At 34.6% G+C, this 27,224-nt stretch overlaps 1 long non-coding RNA gene across 1 annotated transcript in view; it reads right to left on the bottom strand.

The window, feature by feature from the left end:
- Nucleotides 1–12,122: 12,122 nt before the first annotated feature.
- Nucleotides 12,123–27,224, bottom strand: part of LOC122889206 — a 308,930-nt gene continuing 293,828 nt past the window's right edge. Inside the window, exon 3 of the long non-coding RNA XR_006380843.1 lies at nt 12,123–12,170. This is a non-coding gene — a long non-coding RNA (uncharacterized LOC122889206). The remainder of the gene's footprint in view (nt 12,171–27,224) is intronic.

Here is a 27,224-nt window from a genome sequence, read left to right as displayed (position 1 = left end):
AGAAGGAAAAAGATGACTATAAATTATTGACAACGGAAGATCCCTGCATAAATTTTACAAATCTGTATGATGTATTGAGCAAAATGTTTTCTATTTCCAAACTGTTGCCTTGTTTGTTTTGTTTTGGTTTTGATGGCTAATCCTGCTTTTTATTATTTTTTTCTCACCATTATTCTTCCCAATTTTCTCCTGCTTATAACTTTGTTGATTTCTTACACATGTGTATCACTTTTAAGCAAATGTACTGAAGTATGATGTATATACAATAAGCTACACACATTTAAATATTGTTTTCATAAATGTAACAAATACACTTTTTTAAGGATTTATTTGTTTATTTTGAGAGCGAGAGAAATAGGGAGAGAGCATGACTGGAAGGGGCAGAGGGAGAGGGAGAGAGAATGTCCAGCAGATCTCCCAGGCAGGGCCCCGTTTCACGAACCTAAAATCATGACCCGAGATGAAACCAAGAATAGGACATTTAACCAACTGTGCCACCCAGATGCCCCTGAGAGGTACACTTTTTGAAGTACAACAAAATTCGAGATACATAAATTTCTCCCCCAAAGTTTCTTTGTTCCTCTTTGCTGTCCATTTCTCATGCCACATGTCCTCAGACAACTACTGATCTACTTTGTAAATCAATTTCCATTTTCTAGAATTTTATGTAAGGTTTAGGCTATATAAACTCTCTTCACCTGGCATCTTTCACTTGATATGATTTTAAGATCTATTCTTGTTGTTGTATATATCAGCAGCTGGTTCCATTTTATAGCTGAGTAGTATTTTGTTATAAGGATTTACCACCAGCTGGTAAGTATTTGGGTTGTTCCAAGTTTGGGATATTATAAATAAAGCTGCTATAAATATTTGTATATAAATTTTTATGTAAACATATTCTTTTCAATAAATGCTTTGGAGCAAAATGGATTTGAATAAGCAATCTTCTGAAGTAGATATATGTTTATGGTATATGGTAGGTATATGTTTAATTTCACTAGAAACTGACAAATGCTTTTTCAAAATAGTTGTATCATTTATAACCTAATTAACAGTGTATGAGAGTTTCAGGTTTCTACATCTTTACCATCTCTGGGTATTATCAATCTCTTTAATTTTTACCATCTAATGGGTATGTATCTAATTGTGGTTTATTTTAAATTTCCATGATGATTAATGATTTGAGCACATTAGCCATTCATAAATCTTCTTGAGGTGTCTTCTCAAATCCTTTGTTCATCTTTAATTGGGTTTATTATTTTCTTACTATTGAGTTGTAAACATTCTTCATATACTATGGATAAAATTTCTCTAACTAATGTAAGTGTTGTGAAAATCTTTCTCCAGTCTATAGTTTCCCTTTTTTTTTTTAACATTTTTCAAAGAAAAACTGTTTTAATTTGGATAAAATCCAGTTTTTTATTTTTCTTTTATGGCTTGTGTTTTGTATTCTAGCTAAGAAATCTGCTTATCCCAAGGTCTCATGGGTGTTCTCTCATTTTTCTTTTCTAGACGTTTTATAGTTTTACCTTTTACATTTAAATATGTGATCTACTTTAAGTTAATTACTATATGGCAGTGTGAAATAATATTGATCTTCACTATTTCCATAAGGATATCATATTGTCCCAGCATTATTTGTCAAAGATAATTGTTCTCATTAAATAGTCTTATTGTCTTTGTTATAATCAATGACCGAATATGTAGTATGGGCCTAATCTAATTCTGGACTTTTTTCAATTTATAAATATTATTTCTAAATAATTAGAACAGAATGGAATATTTAGAATGTAAATATTTAGAAATATATATATTTCAAACATGTGTGTTATATATTCTTCTGCCAATACCAACAAAATACTGCAAGCAATAGAATAACGTTCACAATGTCCATCAGTAAAAATTACTAGGCATGAAAAAAAATATATGATCAGGGAAAAAAAATTAATCAATGGAAACAAAGTCAGAAATATATAAGTGATTAAGTTTGAAGATAAGGATGTTAAGTATCTAAGGTAAATACTATCCTTATGATCAAGAAATCAGGGAAAACATGATAATGATGAAGCAATAAATGATATAAAAAAAAGTACATCTAGAGATAGAAATACAGAATAAATGAGATGGGATTAGCAGCAGATTAACAGCTCAGAAGAAAATATATCTGAATTTAAGATATAATAATCAGAAATATACAAATTTAAGCACTGAAATAAAAGCAAATATATATATGTGTGTGTATATATACACACACACATATATACACATTTAATGAAGAAAGCATTTGGAAAATAACTACTGATCTACTAACTACTGAACTAATTTTACCATAATCTCAGAAGAAAGGAATGAGAAGGACAAAAATATGTTAAGCTTTTATAGTTGAAAAATTTTCAAATTTTATGAAAAATATAAACCCAAGGATCTAATAAGCTCAATAAACACCGAACAAAATAACAATAAAAATGTCTATGCATGTTATAATCAAGTTGCTAAAAACAAGTAAAAATGGACACATTAATGCAAAAGAACAAATATAAATATGACAGCCTTATTGTCAGAAACAATGCATGCCTGAAGACAATGGAGAGACATCTTTAAAGCAATGAAAGGAAAAGTCCTGCCAACCTAGAACTTTTATCTACTGAAATATCTTTAAGTAAGGAAAATAAAAGAATTTTTCAAATTAAAAATTTTAGAAATTTTTATCCCTATCAGAACTAAAATACAAGAAATATCAAAGGAAGTTCCTTGACTAGAAGGTAAATGATACCAGATGAAAATCTGGATCTACACACAAGAATGAGGAGCACAAGAAATGATAAACATGTATATTTTCCAACTACAATGGTACAAAACTGAAGATGAATAATAAAACAAAGCTAGAAAATCTACAATGTAAATATCTACATTTAACAACATGCTATTGCTATTGCAACGGGCCAAATAAGAAATCAAATGGCAAATTACAGTATGTCTCAAAACAAAATAAAAAGAAAATACAATAATCCAAAACCTAAGGGATAAAGCAAAAGCAGATTTAGAGTTAAATTTATGTTATAAATGTTTGCATTAAGGAAAAAAGTTCAAATAAACAACATTACATCACAAGGAAGCAGGAAAAGAAGAAATGTAACTGAAATTTAGCAGAGGAAGGAAATAACAAAGAAAAATCAGAAATAAATAAAATAGAGACCAGAATAAATAGTAACATAACATTGAAAATAATGATCAGTTTTTCCAAACAAATTAAACAATATTAGCAATCATTTAACTACATTAACTAAGGAGGGGGGAAGAGAGAGAAAAGACTTAAAAAACAAAATGAGAAAGGGAAGAGAAAACAATGCAACAGATAATCACAGAAATACATAGTGTGATAACAGATTACTGTGAACAATTATATACTAACAAGTCAGATAGTTTAGGGGGGAAAAAAATGAAAACAGATAATTCCTAAAGATATACAAGTTACCAAGATCGATTCATGACTCTTGAATCCAAGAAGTAGGAAATCTTAAACCAATAAGAATGAAGAGTTGAATTAGGAAACAGAAGTCTCCCAGCACAGAAAAGCCCAAGACCACATGGTTTCATTGGTGAATTCTACCAAACGTTTAAAAAATATAATTAATGACAATCATTATCAAAAATCTTACAAATAGTGAAATAGAGGGGACATATTCAAAATCATTCAATGAGGCCTTTACTATCCTGATTCCAAAGCAGGATAAAAATAATACAAGAACAAAAAAATCTAGGCTGTCCAATATAATATTGTTACTCTGACTTTCTTTTTGACATCCTTTTGCCTGTAAATGTTTCTCCACCCCCTTGCTTTCAGTCTACAGGTATATTTAGGTCTAAAAGTAGTATCTGATAGGCAGCAGATAGATGGGTCTTATTTTTTTGTCCATCCTGACACATCCTATCATTTGAATGGAGTTTTCAGCCCATTTACATTCAAAGTAATTATTGATAGATACGTATTTATTGCCATTTTATTACTTGTTTTGTCATTTCTGGTGAGCTTCTCTGATCTTTCCATTGTGACTTCATTCCTTTAGTTTTTGTTTGAGAAACTTTTTATCTCTCCTTCTATTCTGAATGACAGCCTTGCTGGACAGAATATTCTTGGTTGCAGATTTTTCCCATTCAGCCTTTTGACTATACCATGCTACTCTCTTTTGACTTGCTAAGTTGCTGTTGAGAAATCTCCAGCTACCCTTCTGGTTTTTCCCTAGTAAGTTAATGACTTCTTATGTCTTTCCGCCTTCAAGATTTTTTTTCTTTATCACAGTATTTTGCAAATTTAATTATGTCTTGGTGTTGGCCTGGTTTTATTGATTTTGATGGGAGTTCTCTATGCTCCTGGATCTGAATGTCTGTTTCCCTCCCCAGATTAGGGTAGTTTTCAGCTATTATTTCTTGAAATAAATTTACTGCCCCCTTTTTTCCTCTCTTCTTTTTCTGGGATTCTTATTTTGTTTGATGAAGTCACTGAGTTCCTTAAGTCTATTCTTGTGTTGCATAATTCCTTTTCTCTTTTGTTAAGCTTTGTTATTTTCCAATATTTTGTCTTCTAGTCACTAATTCATTCCTCTGCATTTTCCAGCGTGTTGTTCATTGCATCAAGCCTGTTCCTAACCTCATTTATTGAATTCCTCATCTCTGATTCTTTTTTAACTGTTTTATATATGTTGTGAGGGTCTCATTGGTGTCTCCTATTTTTTTTCTGAAGACCAGTGAGTATCATTATGATTGCTGCATTAAACTCTCCATCAGCCATGTTACTTGTATTTGTTTCACTTAGATCTCTTGCCATGGATTTATCTTATTCTTTCATTTGGGATAAAATCCTCCATCTTGGCATTTTGTCTTTCTCTGCCTTCTGTGTGTAAGAAAAGCCAGTTATTTCTCCTGCTCCTGAAAGTAACAGCTTTGTAGAGGTCAGGATGGCATTGAAAGTATAGATTGCTCTAGCGAGTACAGACATTTTAACAATGTCCATTCTTCTGATCCATGGGCACAGAATGGTCTTCCACCTTTTTGTGTCTTCTTCAATTTCTTTCATAGGTGTCCTATAGTTCCTCGAGTATAGATCCTTTATCACTTTGGTTAGGTTTATTCCCAGGTACCTTATGGTTCTTGGTGCTATAGTAAATGGAATCAATTCTCTAATTTCCCTTTCTATATTTTCATTGTTATTGTATAAGAAAGCAACCGATTTCTGTGCATTGATTTTGTATCCTGCCACATTACTGAATTCCTGTATGAGTTCTAGTAGTTTGGGGGTGAAGTCTTTTGTGTTTTCCATATAAAGTATGTTGTCATCTGCAAAGAGAGAGAGCTTGACATCTTCATTGCCAATTTGAATACATTTTATTTATTTTTGTTCTCTGATTGCTGTTGCTAGGACTTCTAGTACTATGTTGAATAAGAGTGGTGAGAGTGGACATCCTTGTTGTGTTCCTGATCTCAAAGGGAATGCTGTCAGCTTTTACCCATGGAGAATGATATTTGCTGTGGGTTTTTCATAGATTTTATGAAGTTGAGGAATGTTCCCTCTAACCCTATATTTGAAGAGTTTTAATCAGGAAGACGTGCTGTGTATTGTCAAATGCTTTTTCTGCATCAACTGGGAGGACCTTGTGGTTCTTCTCTTCTTTTATTGATTTGTTCTATCACTTTGATTGATTTGTGAATGTTGAACCACCCTTGCATCCCAGGAATAAATCCCACCTGGTCATGGTGGACAAACTTTTTAATGTGCTGTTGGATCCTATTAGCTAGGATCATGTTGAGAATCTTGGCATCCATATTCATCAGGGATATTGGTCTCAAACTGGTCTGAAATTCTCCTTTTAGATGAGGTCTTTGCCTGGTTTGGGGGGGTACTGCTGGCTTCATAAAAACAGTCTGGAAGTGTTCCTCCTGTTCAGGAGAATAGGTATTATTTCTTCTTTGAATGTTTGGTAGAATTTTCCAGGAAATATGTCAGGTCCTGTTTTTTTGGGAGGTTTTTGATCACTGCTTCAATCTTGTTACTAGATACTTATCTATTCAAGTTGTCAATTTCTTCCTGATTCAGTTTTGGAAGTTTATCAGTTTCCGGGAATGCATCCATTTTGCCTAGGCTGCTTATCTTAATCTGTACTTTCAATGCCATCCCGATCAAAATTCCCTGGCATTTTTCAAAGAGCTGGAACAAATAATCTTAAAAACTGTATGGAATCAGAAGAGACCCTGAATTGCTACGGAAATGTTGAAAAAGAAAAACAAGACATCACATTGCCTGATTTCAAGCTTTACTACAAAGCTGTGATCACCAAGACAGCATGTACTGGCACAAAAACAGACATGTAGACCAGTGGAACAGAGTAGAGAGGAGAGACCAGATATGGACCCTCAACTCTAGGCTTAAATAATCTTTGACAAAGCAGGAAAAAATATATAATGGAAAAACACAGTCTCTTCAATAAATCCTGCTGGGAAAATTGGATAGCTATGTGTAGAAGAATGAAACTCGACCATTCTCTTACATCATATACAAAGATAAAGTCAAAATGGATAAAAGTCCTCAATGTGAGGCAGGAATTTATCAAAATCCTAGAGGAGAACATAGGCAGTAACCTCTTTGACATTGGCCACAGCAACTTCTTTTAAGATATGCCTCCAAAGGCAAAGGGAACAAAAGCAAATGAATGTTTGGGAACTCATCAAGATCAAAATCTTCTGCAAAGCAAAGAAAATAGTCAATAAAACAAAGAAGCAACCCATGGAATGGGAGAAGATATTCACAAATGACACTACAGACAAAGGGCTGATATCCAAGATGTATAAAGAATTCCTCAAACACAACACACCAAAAAACAGATAATCACATCATAAAATGGGCAGAAGACATGAAAAGACACTTCTCCAAAGAAAACATACAAATGGCTAACAGACACATGAAAAAATGTTCATCATCATTAGCCATCAGGGAGATTCAGATCAAAACCACATTGAGATACAACCTTACACCAGTTAGAATGACCAAAATTAACAAGACGGTAAACAACATGTGTTGGAGAGAATGTGGAGAAAGAGAACCCTCTTATACTGTTGGTGGGAATGCAAGCTGGTGCAGCCACTTTAGAAAACAGTGTGGAGATTACTCAAAAAATTAAAAATTGAGCTACCCTATGACCCTGCAATTGCACTACTGGGTATTTACCACAAAGATACAGATGTAGGGAAAAGAAGGGCCATCTGTACCCCAATGTCCATAGTAGCAATGGCCATAGCTGCCAAACTGTGGAAAGAACCAAGATCTCCTTCAATGGATGAATGGATAAAGTAGATATGGTATGTATATACAATGCAGTATTATGCCTCCATCAGAAAGGAAGAATACCCAACCTTTGTATCAACTAGACAGGACTGGAGGAGATTATGCTGAGTGAAGTAAGTTAAGCAGAGATAGTCAAGTATCATACGGTTTCACTTATTTGTGGAGCATAACAAATAACATGGAGGATACTCGGAGATGGAGAGGAGAAGTGATTTGGGGGAAATCGGAGGGGGGAACGAACCATGAGAGACTATGGACTCTGGGAAACAAACTGAGGGTTTTGGAGGGAAGAGGGGTGGGTGGATGGGTGAGCCTGGTGGTAGGTATTATGGAGGGCACATATTTCATGGAGCACTGGGTGTGGTGCATAAACAATGAATTCTGGAAAACTGAAAAGAAATAAAATTTAAAAAAGAAGAAGAAGAGGAAGAAGAGGTCATGTAGTGCCCAGGTCCTAGGCACTTCAGGGAGTATCTCTAGTGTGTGCTGCATGTGCTCTGCTATTGTGTTCTGGCTGTTCCATCCTTCAGGTCAATCATCTGCAGTGGCTCTCCTCACCTGCTATGGGTGGTAGTTCGTCCCTGGTCTGAATGTGGTGAGTTTTAATTAGGTGTACTCTATTCTGCTAATGAAATGAGACCTGACACCAGTCTTCTTAAATTTGTAATATTTGTTATGTCTCTTTTTATGTGATTTAACTAGAGGATTCCTCTGTGTGTACTTGAAGAAAAAGTATATTCTATTTTTTTTAAATTGAATGTTATGTGTGTGTGTGTGTGTGTGTGTGTGTGTATATAAAATATATTTATTTATCACATATATCTAACATATATATGATAGGTAGATAGATATAAAAGATATATATATCTTTTAGAACCATGTATTCTGAAGTACACTTCAGGTAAAAAATGTTCTTGTTGAAAATAACATTAACTGAGGATACTCATTTAAAATAAAACATATCGGGGGGATGGGTGAAATAGGTGGAGGGGATTAAGAGTATACTTATGATGAACACTGATAATAATGCATAGAATTACTAAATCACTATATTGTACACTTGAAACTAATATAACGCTGTATGTTAACTACAGTGGAGTTGAAATAAAAAAGCTTAATTTAAAAAATGATAAACATATGATAATTGACCAATAGCATGGAGGACAAGGGGCTTTAGAGAGGAGTAGGGAATTTGGGTAAATTGGAAGGGGAGGTGAACCATGAGAGACTATGGACTCTGAAAAACAGTCTGAGGGGTTTGAAGTGGCGGGGGGGTGGGAGGTTGGGGTACCAGGTGGTGGGTATTATAGAGGGCACAGCTTGCATGGAGCACTGGGTGTGGTGAAAAAATAATGAATACTGTTTTTCTGAAAATAAATAAATTGGGGAAAAAATGATAAACATGTTGGTAAATATAAAACAAAGTTTTTCTTGTTTTAAACTTTTTAATGAGAACTGACTATCAAATCACATTAAAGCTGGCGGAAGGCCTCAGTACCTTGCCACATGGATCTCTGTGTGAGATCACTTGAGTGTTCTCACAACATGGCAGCTGGTTTTCCTCAGAACAAGTGAGCTGAGAGAGACAAAGGACCTGTAATGCCCATTATGACTTCCTCCAAAAGTCATGTATAACTTCACTTTTAGCACATTCTAGTCATTGGATGTGAGTCACAAAGTACACACACCAGGTGAAGAGAATCTTTTGAAGGAGTGTCAAAATATTTATGGACAAGTTTAAAAACCACAGGTATGTTGGTTTATGGCACAGGTATGTTGGTTTATGGTTTATGGTATGTTGGTATGAGGCAGCTGGAAGTAATGAATACTATTTTTGTCGCATAGAATTCAAGGTATCTTTTGTGTAAAAAAAAAAAAAACTATTTTGAGTTTTTATAAAATTATCCTTTACAGATCAGCTAGATATGGTGGGAGTATCAGCCCAACAGCAAGCCCTCCAATCCATCCCCAACCCAAAGTATAAATGTGACCCAGAGGTCACTGGACAGTATCACCACACCTCTTGTTTTTGTGTATCCAATATCTGTCTTCCCTGGTGAATTATTGCTCCATCTCAAGGACAGAAAAAGATCAGTTAGAGTAGGGACATAAATAATGCCGAGTAATCATGGACTTCTATGCACCTATTTAGACACAGATCTAATAGAATGGAATAGAGTGAATGGAGTGGTAAAGAGCATTGACTATAATATGAGACTCCTTCGGGTTAGGAATCTGGATCTGCCATGATGGAGTTTATGATTTTGTGAATGTTATTTAAACTTTTCTGTGTTATAGTTTCCTCATATCTAAAATTGAGATAAAAAAAATAGTCAAAAGTATCTACCTCATAGGGTTGTTATGAATACCAAAAGAATTAAGATATATCATAAGTTATGTTATACATTTATATTTATATTATGTATGATTATATTTATTTATGTGTAGCTACTGGGAGGCTTTGAATCTGTGACTGCAAAAACCCATTTTCCTAGCCTTGTAAAAGGAGACTTCCTATAGAATGAAACCAAAACAAAGATAGAATAAAAATTAAAATGTGGTACCAATATCATTTTGGAGCCCCTGAATCCAGCTGTGTCTGAATCCATACATGGACCCTGGGGCTTAGAAGGCCAATATCTTCCTTTCATTTTTGCCCAAGATAAATTTGCATTTGAAAGAGTCTTGAGAAATCAAGTATGTAAAGCTAATAGCACTGTGCTCAGCACATAGTAAGTTGTCAGGAATGTTGACTTACACTGTCCCCAGGTATTGTAGTACATTTCAGTGTAATTTCAGTGGGGGAAAAAAAACTGAATCTGGTAATAAGCTTTGAATGTTGTGTAAGTGGTCATCTTGTGTCCAGATAAGTCAACTTAAAGAGGTTGAGTTGGTATTAAATTCTCATTTATTGGATCATTGTCTGAGAAGATTATATCCCTGCCCTGAAACAGGAAGGGTAGTTCCAAATGAAGTGAGGCCTGGGTCAATTGTCCAGAAAAAAGAAATTAGCAAAGGAAAATAATAACTTTTAAAACATAAACCAAGAGGGATAGGGACAGTAGTAAGTAGATATTAATATATGAAAACTACAAAAAGTTTTACCTTCATTATAGTTTTGTCTAGAAGTAGTATAGCACTGTTGTCTCACCATTTCAAAACTCTCTAATAAATTATGTTGAAACAACTCCCTATCTACCAACTTGCTATAAATCATATCTTAGCTTTATACCAAACTATCCCTAAAGTTACTTTGCTGCACAAAAGAAATTTAATTGCGTATCTAATAGCTTAAATCTACTTTTATTATTTCATTATATAAATTATAACTTTCTATAAAATATACAAATTTTTCCTTTGAAACTGTGTATGACTGTGTACATTGTATATGAGAGTGTATCAAGATATACACACTCTGGGCACGTGGGTGGCTCAGTGGGTTAAGCCTCTGCCTTCAGCTCAGGTCATGATCTCAGGGTCCTGGGATCGAGCCCCGTATCGGGCTCTCTGCTCAGCGGTGAGCCTGCTTCCTCCTTTCTCTGCCTGCCTCTCTGCCTACTTGTGATTTCTCTCTCTCTCTCTCTGTCAAATAAATAAATAAAATCTTTTAAAAAAAAAAGATATACACACTCATATAAGCAAATAATTTTCTGTCATATTATATATTTCTTGCTAAAGCATGCTTTAAAAGTGATAAGACAGTTAGCCTTTTGATAATTCATTATAAGAAGAAAAGGCCAGAAATGTAATTTAATAATTATGTTCAATTGAAAAAAATAATGGGAATACAAAACTTCTTTTTAATTCACATAATAGACATTTTGAAAATAATATGTATGCTATATTTTCTAGAATTAGAACAGTCCAAAAAATCACTTGTCACAATATTAGTATCAAAATGTTCTTACTTAATTTCTAACCAGAAACTGAGAAGTGATCACAGACACTAATATGAGGGACATAAAATTTATAATTAGACTGGCTTTGCAGTGACAAAAAGAAATGCCTGAGGCCATTGCATTTTACTCAATTAAGTCATATCCAAAATATGACCAAAATTAACTATAAATGTTGAAATATAAAGTTCAACATATCTAAAAACTAAGGGATATTTCACAATATTGATGTGGCAAAAATACTTTGAAATCTGGCAAATAATCAATTCAGTTTTTTATTATTTACTCAAATGCGTAAGCTGCACATTGGCAAGGCTCATGCCAAAATTTCATCAAAATTACTTGTCAAAAGCACACAATCACATAATATACTGATAGTGGTGATTATGAAATGTAAAGTTAGAATTTGTAGCTATAGTCTGATGCTGGAGTATCATATTCCTCAGAACTTCATAACAAATTCAAAACAAATATTTTAAATTAAAATTTTTATAGAGTTTTCAATTTCCAATTTTCACCACATATGCTAATTATTCTTTAAATATTCATGCCATGAGACATATTCTAGAATTCTAAGTCACATACGTTAAGCAGGTTTACCTTGGCCATAATTGTAAATTTGGAATTTGGAAAGTACAATGAGCAAGAGGGATTTAAAGGAGAGAGAAAAAGAAAATGACACCTTTCTTCTGAGCTCGAAGAAGGCAAATCATGCAGAAGAGAACCGGATGCAACCACAGTGAGAAGTGACTTATATTCATACCACATGCTAATATTTTCGATTTCACTGCTGTTTTTTCTCAGTGCAAATAGTTCACACTCTTGGCCTCATGTCGAGCAACACACCTGGTAGTAGGAAGAAGACCTTGAAGCAGATGATCTGCTACACTGCTCATAGCACTTGCTCTGTGGGGAAGCTGTGCTCATTTTCAACTCTGCTGTGGATGAGAAGACAAACCAATAACGTGTGGTAAGTTGAAACACACACAAAATTAACTCTGATATTCCAGTAATGGAGAAACCAATCAAAAGACAACATATTAGCCAGTACACTAACTCTGATTGATTCACCATGCTTTTCTCTAACAAGGCATTTATGTTTCTTGTTAAAGTAACTGGCTTGGTTGCTTTCCTCTAAATTCACATGCTTATAAACCTAGTACTCTTTTAAAAAATATTTTACATTTTCTTTTCCAAATGATAGTCTTCCATGAGCTTTTATAAATCCTTTTGTTTGTTCCTTGTTCTTCATAATTATTTAATCTTTGAATACTATTGTAATCATTAATAATCATCATCATATTAATGGGTAATGGGTAATAATCACCATATTAATTATGACAATGCCTCTTATATTGCTATTGTTTTGTTATTAATAATATTATTTTCTCAATAAATGGTCAGTGTCAAAGAACCATCCCAACATATCCTAGAATAACTATCCTAGTCTTTAATAGGCTAACAAATGGGGTGTTATGATATGAATTATAGTTTTTAATAAGATAATAAAGGAATGCCAGTGATGGTATTTTTCTGTTTTGAATGATACATTAATTGAATTTTTAAATGACTAATATACTGTATATTAAGGCTAAAGTTTACTTAACAAACACATACATTGCAATTATCATGTACAGGCATAATTATAAATGCTTTAAAATATTAACTCATTCAGTCCCATAACAATCCTTTAAGATACATCATGTTATCACATTTGAGTTCAGGAGACAGTGTACCAAGTGTAGTGTAGTGGTAGAGTTGGGATTTGAACCCATGTAATCTGGTTGTAAAATCTCTTTAAACACTGTGCTGTCTTGTCAAAAGAAAAAAAAAAATAGGTGAGGGGAAGGGAGGGAAGAGGGAGATTATAAGAAGATGGCTGTGATAATACAATTTTTGATTCTCATAAACATGGAGCAACTAGATAGTAAGACATACAAAATAACTAAAGAGTGTATCCATAACTCATAAGCAATATTTATAGCAAAGCAAGGTGGCAAGGTATCCCTATAAACTTCAAAATACAGTTGGTTGAGGAGCAACCACCAATGACCAGAAGACCCATATTTTAACAGCTTCAGTGAGGGATGAAGCAGAGGAAAGCAAAATGATGTCTGACAAAAGTAAGAAAATGAGAACCTCAAAATGTGTAACGCACCCAGACAATGGTTTTGTCATGTGAAAACAGTAGCTGAAACTGAGTGTGTTTCTGCCAAAACCAGTATGAGATGAGTTGAGGGGTCCATGGGAAAAATAATCTAAAAAGGCCAGAGCATTTTGACCCCTGGGAAATCTCAAAGTGACTAGTTAGCTCTCCTAAGCTAAGGAGAAACTGCCTGGAGTGAAATCAAAATTGAGTAAGACAATTACAATAGAGATGAAAAAAAAAGAAAACTTTAGAGAAAGTGAAAAGGGAAACAAAACCAGGAAATCTTAGAAAACAGGCTTCTATAGTTTTGGTGTCAAATGAAAATAGAAGGAACTGAGAGAAGTTTAGGAACTCTTCCAAACCTCCTACTAGAAGTTCAGAAAAAAATAATTTCATATCAAATTAGGAAATAAAAATTATTGAGGTAAAATTCCATACAGACTTTTTAAGTGGAATCATGCCAAGAAATATATACATATATAATATTGATGAACTGCTACATGCTAGTTCAAGATGAGCTAAAGTATGTTAAAAATTACTTGATATGAAAAACACATTAAAAATACGATGAAAGAAAAACTCAAGTATATTGACAGAACTCAAGAAAAATATAAAAAGAAACTATCTTTTCAGAAATAAACTATCTTTTCAGAAATAAAAAATGAATTAGAAAAACACAAAAATGAACACAATAGTTTACACCTAAGGAGACATACAAGATAAAGAAATGAAAATTTTAAAAATCCAGGTGTAAATGAAAAAGGTTAAGAGAGAGAGAAAAGGCGGAGAGAAGGTTACAAATTTTGAAGACAAGTAAGGAAAATCCAAGAAGGAAGGCTCGACAAACATTAATAGCAGCACAAAGAATGGAGGAAGAGCTGGGGGGAAAAACACTAAAAATTCCAATTTGGGAAAACTTCCTTACATAAAGAAGCATTAAAATTACATATTGAAATACTGCCACATACATGAGAGTATAGTCCCAAAATAAACAATGCCAAGAAATATTTGGCTTCAAAGAAAAAAAAAATTTTTTTACATTAGGCACAAAAAGAAATTGAATTCTAAGTCAATATAAGAAGAAAAAATTAGCACATCATCAGTCTTTTTGACAGTAAGTAAATTTTAACTCCAAAGACATTAATATATTTAAGATATGCAAGGGGGAAAATGAAGGTTTAAAACCAGCAAAACTGATTTCAACTATAAAAGTTCAAACTATTATCACATTAAAAACTCGGGAAATACTGTTCCTATAAGCCCTTTCTGAGGAATTTACCAGAGAATGAACTTCAGACTACTAAAATGACTGATAACATTACCACAAGAATTGTGGCCAGCATTAAGTCTATGGGTATTTGTAGATCTGGGTAAGACTAAATGAAGGTTAAAATAGAGGGAGGGGGCACCTCAGTGGCTCAGTTGGTTAAGCTTTCAATTCTTGATTTTGGATCAGGTCATGATCTCAGAATTGTGAGACTGAGCTCTGGGTTGAGCTCTGTGCTCAGCGGGGAGTCTGCTGGAGATTCTCTTCCTCTACCTCTGCCTGCACCCCCCCCACCAATATATAATTAAATATTTAAAAAATTTTTCTAAAGGGGAGTCAGTATTGTTTGAACAGCTATATACTCAGATTTTTTAAATTGTGAAATAAATGAGGAGGGTTTTTATAAGAAAACATAGTTTAACTATCTCATTAATTATATTAGAGATGGTAGCATTAAAATTATTCAGAGATTCCTGGATATCTAATGTTGTATAAAGCAAATAAGTAATTATGAGTCATTCAAACTATATTATCACTTGTCCTACTGAATGAGTATTTTTCATTTGGAAGAAAAGAGATGTAGATGTAATATAGAAGAGTTAATTTTAAAAAATCGTGCAGAACTTTATTTGAATTGGAAATATATATATATGGATTCATGCTACTGTGGTATTCATTTCTACTGTGTTTTGCTGACTGCATAGCTATGGAATGCAATCCAGTTACAATGAACATTCCTGATTCCAAGACTGTAGTCTTTAATTTCCATTTAGCACTGAAAGAAATTGGTGTTTCATGGAGAAATGACTGATTCCAGGCCTAGAGCTGGAAATGAACGAAATGAGTAAAATATCTCCAAATCAGACAGGAAGAAAGCCTTCAAAGTCTATTATAGTCATGTCAAAATGATTCAAGAGCCAATCTGAAGAGGTGGTCATTGGCAATGATAGCCCATCTTTATTTATAATGTATTTAAAAAGTAATTGGTTATGGGCTGAAGCGTTTATTTGTTGGTGCAAGACCCTAGTGCTTTTCCTGCCTCAGTCATGGAAGCCCATACAGAAAAAGGGACTGGAAATGCAGAGCAGTTTGGAATGCTGAGCCCCCTTAATGGAGAGCAGCTGTTCTGGAGAGTCCCACAGTCCTGTGATAGACTTTATGGGAATTAAAAATAAACTTTTGTTAAACTACTGGGGGGAAAAAGTAACTGGTTAATGTTGAAGGATTATAGGGAACCAAGTATCATGGGAATAAAAGGATAAACTCAAGCATTTATCATGGATTTCCAATTTGAATATTCCAAAGGTAACCAAACAGTATCTCTTTCTGAAGTACTTAATTAATAAATAAATTACTCTGCAGCCTCCAATGAATTAATGGACCTGTGCCTTAAAGATAACTGCTGATGACATCACAAAAAAGACATATGCAGACACTGGTATACTAACTCCAAAATCTAAATCATCAAATACTCTGCAGGTCAAATACCAGCATTCTTCAGCAGACTATGGATGGCTTAAAAGACAGCAAAATTACTAAATTATGTTAGCTAGGGATTCTCACATGGATGTAACATTATAAAGGAGTACAAGGAAGTGGTAACTGGGATAATGATCACTTTTGGAAGGAGGGAGGGGATTAGACTGGTAAAGGCATCATGGAGAGGTCTCTGAATTCTACTTATTGACTTAAGCTGTGGTTACAAGGGTGTTTACCATAAAATATCACATTGAGTCATACATTTGTTTTGTGTGCTTTTCTGTATCTGTATTTTATTTTCTAGTACAAAAGATAAGAATGATAAAAATTGATTTATCTTTTATGAAACATTTCTTATACATTAGCATATATCATATCTTATGAGTGTATATAATTTTCCTATATATCCCTATTTCATCAACCCCATCATTAATGGCTTCTTTCATCTTTCATACTTCTCTTTTATATAAAAGAAATTACCTGCTATATGATCTTTTATTTCATCCTACATAATACCACCTCAAAAATTAGTATTTGAGATAGAACAATTCATGACTAGGATGTCAAATATAATTTAAGAAAATTAGATATAGGAGTTGGTTTTGCTTGGGATGCCTAGTGGCTCAGTCAGTTAAACATCTGCCTTTGGCTCAGGTGATGATCTCAGGGTCCCGAGATCGAGTTCAGTACCAGGTTCCCTGCTCTGTGGGGAGCCTGTTTCTCCCTCTGCTTGCCACTTCCCCTGCTTGTGCTTTTTCTCTCTGTCTTTCTGACAAATAATAAAATCTTTTTTTTTAAAAAAAAAGAGGTTTTTCTTTTTTATAGTAGAACTTCAATATACCTTTGTAAATTTTTAGTTAGCATTATTTTAAAGCAAGTTTGAGTCAATCATTAGATGAAGTAATAGAACTAAATTAGACTAATAAACAAAGTTCTGATGTTACGAGGAAAACAAGGATATTTTTCAAATCACAAATACTTTCTACCATTAAAGTTTATCATGGAATTTGTCACCTTAAAAGCTGACCACCTAGGTTGCTGGAGGGAAGGAGGGTGGGAAAATGGGCAGAATGGATACAGAGGAGAGGGAGATATAGGCTTCCAGGTATGGAATGTGTAGGTCTCAAGAGTGGGGGGCACAGCATGGGGAGTACAGCTAATAATACTATAATGGTGTTATGGTGACAGATGGTAGCTACACTTGTGGTAAGCATAGCATAGTGGATGGAGATCTTGAATTGCTATCTTGTATACCTGAAACTAATGTAACATTGTGTGTCAGCTATACTCAAAAATGAAAGAAGGAAGGAAGGAAGGAAGGAAAGAAGGAAGGAAGGAAGAAAGAAAGAAAGAAAGGGGAAAGGGAAGGGAAGGGAAAGAAGGGAAGTTGACCACCTAGTTAGGCTAAATGCACTGTAATCATTGAGATAATCCAAAAGATTAATCTTTAGGTCTAACCAGTCAGAGTAACTCCACAGCAGCTTGCAGAGACTCTTATTTTTCAAGATGGCTAGGAGAGTTACAGATGAGACTTTTACAGAGCTATAGACATTGCATTTTCAATCTGGAAAATGCCTTAGGAGCCTAACACTCCTGTTTCATAAAAACAGACATTTAGGCAAAGAGAGATCAGAGGGTATGCCCCAAGTCCAAGTAAAGAGAGGTGACGATAAGAGAAGAAACCAGGTTGCTCAGTTCCTGATCCACTGCTCTTTCCTCTTAGGTATAAATAAAATAGAAGAGCTCAGAGACATTGCTAGAATAAACCAGCACTTTCAAGAGCAAAAGCACTTAGCGGGATTCTGCTTGAAGATTCTCTCCTTGTGCCCCTCTCAACCACATAATACTTGAGGCCTTCTCAACCACATAATACTTGAGATGTGTGAGGAAAGAGCAGAGGGGATTCCCTGCTTACTTCAGTCCCATCCCTGACTTTGATGCACTTTAGGGTAGCAAGAGGTTTCTATCAGCCACTAAGCTTTTCAGTAAGTAAGCATACCATTTGCTTAAACAGTTAATCAACATTTATTTTATTAGATTCAAAGTGTGTTACATATTTTTTACTTTTTTTTAAGATTTTATTTATTTATTTGAGATAGTGAGAGAGAGAGCACAAGCAGGGGGTGGAGGGCAGAGGGAGAAGAAGCAGGTGGGAGCCTAATGTGGAGCTCAGTCCCAGGACCCCAGAATCATTACCTGAGCCCAAGGCAGATGCTCAACTGACAGAATTACCCAGGTACCCCAAGTAAGAGTCAAGAAAAGGTTAAAGACATTGTTCCTTAAAAATGTATATTTTAAATATCTGGCCTAGAGGAACCCTCCTACACTGTTGGTGGGAATGCAAGCTGGTACAGTCACTCTGGAAAAGAGCTTGGAGGTTCCTCAAAAAGTTGAAAATAGAGCTACCCTATGACCCAGCAATCTCATTACTGGGTATTTGCTCTAAAGATACAAATGTAGTGATCTGAAGGGACACGTGTATCTAAATGTTTACTTATCCATAATAGCCCATAATAGCCAAATTATGGAAAATCCATAATAGCCCATAGTCCATAATAGCCAAATTATGGAAAGAACCTACATGTCCATCAACAGATGAATGGATAAAGAAGATGTGATACACACACACACACACACACACACACACACACATACACACATATACACACACAATGGAATACTATACAGCCATCAAAAGAAATAAAATCTTGCCATTTGCAATGACATGGATGGAACTAGAGGGTATTATGCTGAGCAAAATAAGTCAATCAGAGAAAGACAATCATATGATCTCTCTGATATGAGGAATTTAAGAGGCAGGATGGGGGGCTGTGGGGGTGGGGAAGGAAAAAATGAAACCAGATGGGATTAGGAGGGAGACAAATCATAAGAGACTCTTAATTTCACAAAACAAACTGAGGGTTGCTGGGAGGTGGGGGGTAGGGAGAGGATGGTTGGGTTATGGACATTGGGGAGGGTATGGGCTATGGTGAGTGCTGTGAAATGTGTAAGCCTGATGATTCACAGACCTGTACCTCTGGGGCAAATAATACATTATATGTTCATAAAAATATTTTTTTAAAAGTCCAGCCTGGAGTGCTTGGGTGGCTCAGTCCGTTAAGTGTTTGACTCTTGATTTCACCTCAGGTCAAGATCTCTGGGTCATGAAGTCAAGCCCCATCTGGGGCTCCATGCTCAGCACAGAGCCTGCTTAAGATTCTCTTCTTCTCACTCTGCCCTTTTCCCCTGCTCACACTCTAAAAAACAAAACCAAAAAACTGTCTTAAGAAAGCAGAGTGATTTTGAAATTTATAATACAGAATAACTTCTGACTAGTCAAGGAGAAAAAGTATGAATAAAAATTATGACTATCAACATAGATAGTAAGGAAAAGATATCTAAGTTAGTCCCTTTTCTATAATATGGAGAAACAAAATAAAGGAAGTGTTCTATCCAGTTTTTTATCATTAATGTGAAGATTATATAGAGGAAAATGTTATACTTAAGGTCTTTTTAAAAAAATTTATTCATTTTTTAAGAGGCGGGGAGGGGCACAGGGAGAGAATCTTCGAGCAGAATCCCGCTAAGTGCAGAGCCAACTTGGGGCTTGATCTCAGAACCCATGAGTTCATGACTGGAATTGAAACCAAGAGCCAGACACTCAACTGACTGAGCCATCCAGGTGCCCCTATTTAACCAATAATAAAAAGAACACTAAAATTTGCAGCAAAACGTAGGTTTTCAATGTGAGATTAACTAGCTTACACTTTTGTTCCATAAAAGCAGCATTTCCTTTATATTTTTTCTCTGAAAATTAGATTTTTCTATTTAAAGTAACTTAAAATCATCTATGTTCCAACTTGAGAAATCATCAATCAGGACAAATGGAATCCTGAATTTGATCATAAGCAATTACATTTTAAGGTTAATGTATATATACCAAATCAAGATGAAGAAACAAAAGGTATAACTTCAAATGGGAAATCTGAATTTCTATCAGAATGATGAGACAAGAGTACTTTTGCCTTAGTTTCTTCACCAAAATATGTTTTTTTCTTAAACCATGTGGCCAACATATCCCACAGGCTTACATTTAAAAAAAGAAATGTGTATCAAACATGAAAGACTGACAGATGTATTCAAATAAATGGAGTAATTTGTAATTTCATACTATTTTTTCATTTCCTTTTTAATATTAGAAATAAAAGTGAAAAGAATGAAAAGAGGGAAGATTTTATAAAATGACTATTCTTTTGTTCACTATCTTTTTTAGCTTATATTAATTATTCTTTCCACAAAATCTTACTTACATTTTGATTAAAATTCCATTATTGCCATGTATGTCAGGATGAGCCATAATGATAAACCTCATTCTTTCCTAATGTATGCATATTAAATTAGCTAATCAGATTTAAGTATATACCTTTCATCAAATAAATAAGGAATATTGAAGTTGAAGGGGGAAAGCCCTCTAAACAACTGAAATGTTTCCCTTACTTTAAATTTACAAGTACTAAAGGTCTGTTTTTTTTTCTCTACTATCTGATATGTCTCAAAAAATTCATTCTTTATTTTGAGTAATCACACCAAAATGGGAATTCAATGATATCACAATTGGAAAGTTTTAAGGGACATTGTTTTTAAAAATGTTCACTGTCTTTGTTACTAATGTCAGTGTGTCTGGATTGCCAGAAGCTTTTTTTTTTTAAAGCTGACAATCTAACAATGTAATTATTTTCATTGTCATTTCAATAAAGAATTCATCTAGTCATCTGACTTTGAGCAATTCATGGGGCTTTTGCTGTAAGATAGAGAACTTTTTCTTTAAGAAATAAATTGAGGGGCTCATCCATCAAATCTCTAATCACTTCTTTTCTTTGAGAGCACTTTAAACCCTATTTGGGCAGTGATGCTGGGAAGCTAGAAGGATCTCTTTTTATTTCATTATTTCCAGGGGGTTCTTAGAAAATCAATAGTATTTATTTTAAGATAAAACCTTGGTTTTTGTTACCTTGCCTCTACATTACTTTAAAATCAGCTATTGGATTAATATACAGGATGTAATATAATTGGCATATTCATGCCAAAAAAGAAAATGTGTCCTGTTCCTAAAGTAAATGAATCTGATAAACTTATAAAAGAATATTAATTTTCATTGTGATATAGTTGTTATTTTTATTTGCTATTATTTTTATCTGAATAAATAAGGTAACACTAGGCCCTTGGGTTTGGGCATTTAAATAAGTATGATTTTCTTTTTAAACATCTTGGCAAGACATCAGAGCTACAACAGAGGCCTTGACAGTAACAAGTGCCAATGACATTCTTCTGACATTGAGCAAGAAAGAAACAGATGCTTCCATGTATTATGTAGCATTGTTCTGCTTCTTTTAAATTACAGTCTAATAGCTATCTAGTCATTCATTTTCTGTTTACAAAATAATCACAATATTTCTCTCCTCCCAGATACTAAACATTTTTAATATAGAAAGAAGTCAACAATAAAACAGATAGTAAATGTATTTTATGTATTTCTCTTAATATAAGCAATTGATTGTACAATAGAAATGTTACAGCAGGCTGAAATTATATTTCAACATAAATATTAACCAGTAATCCTTTGTTAAAATGTATTTTAGGGTGCCTGGGTGGCTTAGTAGGTTAAAGTCTCTGCCTTTTTTTTTCAATGTATTTATTTTCAGAAAAACATTATTCATTATTTTTTCACCACACCCAGTGCTCCATGCAAGCCACATCAAAAAATGGGCAGAAGATATGAACAGACACTTCTCCAATCAAGACATACAAATGGCTATCAGACACATGAAAAAATGTTCATCATCATTAGCCCTCAGGGAGATTCAAATTAAAACCACATTGAGATATCACCTTACACCAGTTAGAATGGCCAAAATTAACAAAACAGGAAGCAACATGTGTTGGAGAGGATGTGGAGAAAGGGGAACCCTCTTACACTGTTGGTGGGAATGCAAGTTGGTGTAGCCTCTTTGGAGAACAGTGTGGAGATTCCTCAAGAAATTAAAAATAGAGCTTCCCTATGACCCTGCAATTGCACTCCTGGGTATTTACCCCAAAGATACAGATGTCGTGAAAAGAAGGGCCATCTGTACCCCAATGTTTATAGCAGCAATGGCCACAGTCACCAAACTATGGAAAGAACCAAGATGCCCTTCAACGGATGAATGGATAAGGAAGATGTGGTCCATATACACTATGGAGTATTATGCCTCCATCAGAAAGGATGAATACCCAACTTCTGTAGCAACATGGACGGGACTGGAAGAGATTATGCTGAGTGAAATAAGTCAAGCAGAGAGAGTCAATTATCATATGGTTTCACTTATTTGTGGAGCATAACAAATAGCATGGAGGACAAGGGGCGTTAGAGAGGAGTAGGGAATTTGGGTAAATTGGAAGGGGAGGTGAACCATGAGAGACTATGGACTCTGAAAAACAATCTGAGGGGTTTGAAGTGGCGGGGGGGTGGGAGGTTGGGGTACCAAGTCTCTGCCTTTGGCTCAAGTCATAGGATGGAGCCTGGGATGGAGCCCCGCATCAGGCTCTCTGCTCAGCAAGAAACCTGTTTCCTCCTCTCTCTCTGCCTGCCTCTCTGCCTACTCTCTCTCTATCATATAAATTTTTTAAAAAATGTATTTTAGGAACTGGGAAATGAAATGTATGGGAAATGGCAAAGGAACTGAGTTTAATCAATTTTCAAATTAGACATTTCAAAAACATAATTTAATAATTTTCAAATATACAAAATGTGTAAACACAAGAGTACTTGACAATTATACTCGTCTCTACCTAAGGATGAGACTAAATGAAGTGGGCTCAAAATGTAGCATGAGCAAGTAATTTTATCTCACTATGCCTCAATGTCCTCATTTCTAAAATGGGATATCAATAATTAGGTAAAAATTAAATATTTAGGTTAGGATACTGAAAGGAAGCAGTAAAGAAACAAATAGAAATGAATTAGTCACAGTGAAGTGAGAAATGCATATTAAGATAATGACATTAAAATATATGGCACAGTGGCATAAAATACTATCCAGTTTCAACATAAGTATTTTACTTATAACCAATTTCCTATTCGATCCTCAGTGTATCATTTGACATTTTGTAGCCTTAATTTCCTTTACGTGTGGGAAAGAATCTTTTAATAGCTAACACTTTAAAGCGAGCCCTTATATAGTACCTCTTATGTATCAATCACTTATGTATCACTTATGTATCAATTTGCACATATTTTTCAGGTTTTTAAGAAAATTTTGCAACATTTAACTGCAGTATGAGGCACAAAACTTTGTAACACTTGGTAACATATGAGACAACACTTGGTAACAAGCTATCCATGAGAACCAAATCCTCCCAGACTAATCAAATGTCAGGGGACTGATTTTTCTTTGAGACAGTAAAAACACAGCTAAGCCATTGCATGTCTCTGGAAGGCAGTGTCTGGCAGGAATCTGACTGAGGGTCATGAAGAGCAGATGGGCAGGAAAATGCTTCCCAAAGAGGACTCCACACAGCACATCCTCACGACTACCATCAGACCAACATGGTGGTAGCAGCACTGTCACACCTGAAGTGTGGCTTCAGGTCAAAGAAAAGCCGCAGTAGTCAAATTATTACAAGGACCTATTAAATGTCTCTAACTCTCAGGAACAGAAAATATAGTTACCACTCTTTCTTTCTTTTCCTTAAAAAAAAAAAAAAAAAAGGTGAACCATGTAACATGGCTATGAAAATGCCAAAATAATAATTTGAAAGATATAGGACACTTCAAATAAACTTCAAATAATTCATCTACATGTTTTGAAACATTCTCCTTTAGCCAAAATATTGCAGTGCAGTGTGCACAGAGACACAGCAGGAAGCTGATCATTACTAACAATATCAACAACATTTTAAAGTTATGAACCTTAAGAATGTTTACATGATTTTCACAGCAGTTAATACAAATTAAAATAAGATATATACTAGCCTACTGACTTGTCTTAAGTAGCAATTTGTGATTTAAGTGACTATTAGTAATTATGTAACATTTTTTTCATGAATATTGTAGGATGGCAGATAGATTGAAGTCAACTTCTTTGCTTTGCTTCCAGGTAAACTCAAATATCACTTTTTAATTGATTTCTCATCATGATGACTTTCTACTAACTTAGTTTTATTCATTATTTAAATTGGAAAAAATAAAATGGAATGAGAATCTCATAATAAAAATTACATCCCATTTTGAGATTTACATTTCAAACAACAAAATCTCTGACTTGCATCAAGAAACTATTAGTTAAGTATAATTTTAGAAACTTATGGGCACTATCTTCCTATCTTTTCCCTTTTAAAAATAAACTCTACCTCAATCTGAGTAAAAATCTATATCAGCTTATTGCTTCAGAATTTATCCTATTTCTACTATCAAAATCAGCTAGACTGACTTTGGGCAATTCAGCTCAACATTCTCTGCTGAGCATAATTCAACTATGGATAGGGAGAATTCAACTATGGTCTTAGGGGGGGAAAAAAAGGCCAAGAAAAGGCTTTTGGTTTCTTATGATAAAAATGTGTGGGTTTTTTTTAATGTTTTTTTTTTTAGTCTTCTTCCTTTATAGTTAACTCAGGCTCTGCTTAAATCTGTTACAGTCTTCTGCCCAATCATTACAGGAACTTTTTCTCTTCAGATATTTCCAGCAAATCTATTTCTGAATCCATTGCAACCACAGAGAAGGAGTCACACTAAAGTGGCTGTTGAGTAAAAGAAAAGGGAAAAATAAGCATAGAATGACTACTTACTGAGCTTTTAATATGGGCCAGGCATTCACCTGGGTGTTTCTTTCTAAACCATATAAATAACTCTGTTTTAGAAAACATGGAGGTAAATTGCATGAAATTGGGAGACTGAGGTTAGGCAACAGGTAAAATAATGGGAAATGATCAATTACTCTTCTTTTTTAAGTAAACAAGAACAACAAAATCATCAAGGTCATCTCTTTATTTAAGGTTACATTTTATCTATTAATGCCATATATTGGCACTCTGATTATAAACTGGTTTTGCTTTCAGAGAAGCACAATCATGGGAGAAGGTGTTTGTCTGAGAAAACAAAAAATCAAAAAACAAAAAGATGATAATGGTGAAAACTGTCCTTAGGGAAACCATTAGACCTCAGAAGAAGGGAAACATCAAATTGCCCTGTCAGCTGTGATTTTTGTCCATGTTGCTGCCCATCTTCCTAAGGGGGAAATATCTGTTAAATGTTACATCAGAATCAAAGATGAAGTCATTTTCAAATTCTGAACAAATAAATCACCATGTTTGCATATATTGTTTGCCTATTTTTAATGAAAGTATATACTTCAGCACAATTATGCGTCCTCGCTTGCTGCCATTTGGTGACTTTTGCACACGTTGGAGGTAGCATCACAGGTTTGGCAAGTGTTCTACAATTTTAAAATAAATGTTTCAGATAATTTTTGAAGGACAACCTTCAGCAATATACACTGAGCACCCATAAGTAGCCACACACCTTCAGAACATTTGATAAATGATACTTGTTCTCATACATAAAAATTTATTTTTCAGATCTCCTGACAACATTTTGGGTCAATACAAAAATGTATTTGGTTCAACTTAGCTTTCATTTGAAGAAATTACTTTAGCTGAATATCTTTTTTTAAAAATTTAATTAATTAATTTTTTTATTTGACAGATACCTAGAGAGCACAAGTAGGCAGAGCGGCAGGCAGAGGGAGAGGGAGAAGCAGGCTCCCCTGAGCAGGGCGTCCAATGTGGGTCTCGACCCCAGGACCCTGGGATCATGACCTGAGCTGAGGGCAGACACTTAATTGACCGAGCCACCCAGGCGTCCCTCTAGCTGAATATCTTTAAAAAAATAGATGAGGAATTTGAAAGAGGGAACATAAATAAGGGGGAAAAAAGAAAAGAAAAATCAGAGATCCTCATTGTACACCTAATTTTGGAAAGGCCCTATAAAAATATACACCGATTTCACTTTCCCTAGAAATTATGAAAACCTTGAAAGTTTTCATGTTCTTCTTTGCCAACAATTAAGAAGGTAGAGAATATTTAATGAATACACAGATAAGTTGCTTTAGATTTTAACTAGGTGGAATCAACAAAAACAGGGTAGAAACTTTCTACCAAAGAAATTCATTCATTACAAATGTTCTGGCTCCATACAGCTGAGACAGACACTAAGACTGATACTGATTTTAGGTGCTGATTCCAATAACAAAGGAGTTGTGAACAAGAACTCCAAGGAACACGTTCATGGGGTCAAAGAATTACATAAAAGTCGCTCCTGTAATATTTATCAATTTTAGAATGTGATAAGAATAATGAATGATATGAACATGAAAACAGTATCTGAAGATATTTACTTAAGATGGTCCTATATGTTTAAGATATGGACTTATTAGACATGCCTTTTCTAAAAACTATCATGGACAGAAAATTTTAAAAAATAAACAAAACATAACTTCTTAAAAATATGATAAACAGCTCCTTGGGGAAAAAACAAGACAGAAATCTAAGCAATGATCTGACTGAAGACAAAGGCCTAGTGAAGGAGGGGGCTTAGAGAAAGCAATGCTCTACAATTTTAGCAGTCTCCATTCCAACTGGGAAGTAAAACTTGGTGCTATGCTTAGGGTCACTGGTTTCCTTGGGTTTCCTTTGCTTGTCAAAGGAGTATAGCAAAGAAGTATTACTTGTTACTCACATAGCCTGAGCTATGGTTTTGAGCAGTAAGAGAGCACTGGAAGGTAGGAAAATACAGACATTGCCTCCTGACTGAAAACTGAAACAGTACACATGTAGTTGCCTTCTGTGGTACCTTCGTGTTGCCACGAGGCATGGTCCCATACTGCCACAGCCTAGAAGACGACCATGGACTGCTAAAACCTCATGGTAGGTGACCCAAATCGCAGTGCTGTGCTCAAAGAGTTCTCTTTGCTAGAGAAGACAACAGTGCTTCAGATACTTGATATATGGTCACTGATCTGGAGAATGAATTCTTTTGCTTCCCCACAGAAGCAAGGATCAGAA

Source organism: Neovison vison, chromosome 11 (genome assembly GCF_020171115.1).
Source record: "Neovison vison isolate M4711 chromosome 11, ASM_NN_V1, whole genome shotgun sequence".
In the NCBI taxonomy this organism is placed as follows: Eukaryota; Metazoa; Chordata; class Mammalia; order Carnivora; family Mustelidae; genus Neogale; species Neogale vison.
This window is presented reverse-complemented; position numbering and strand designations above follow the sequence as displayed.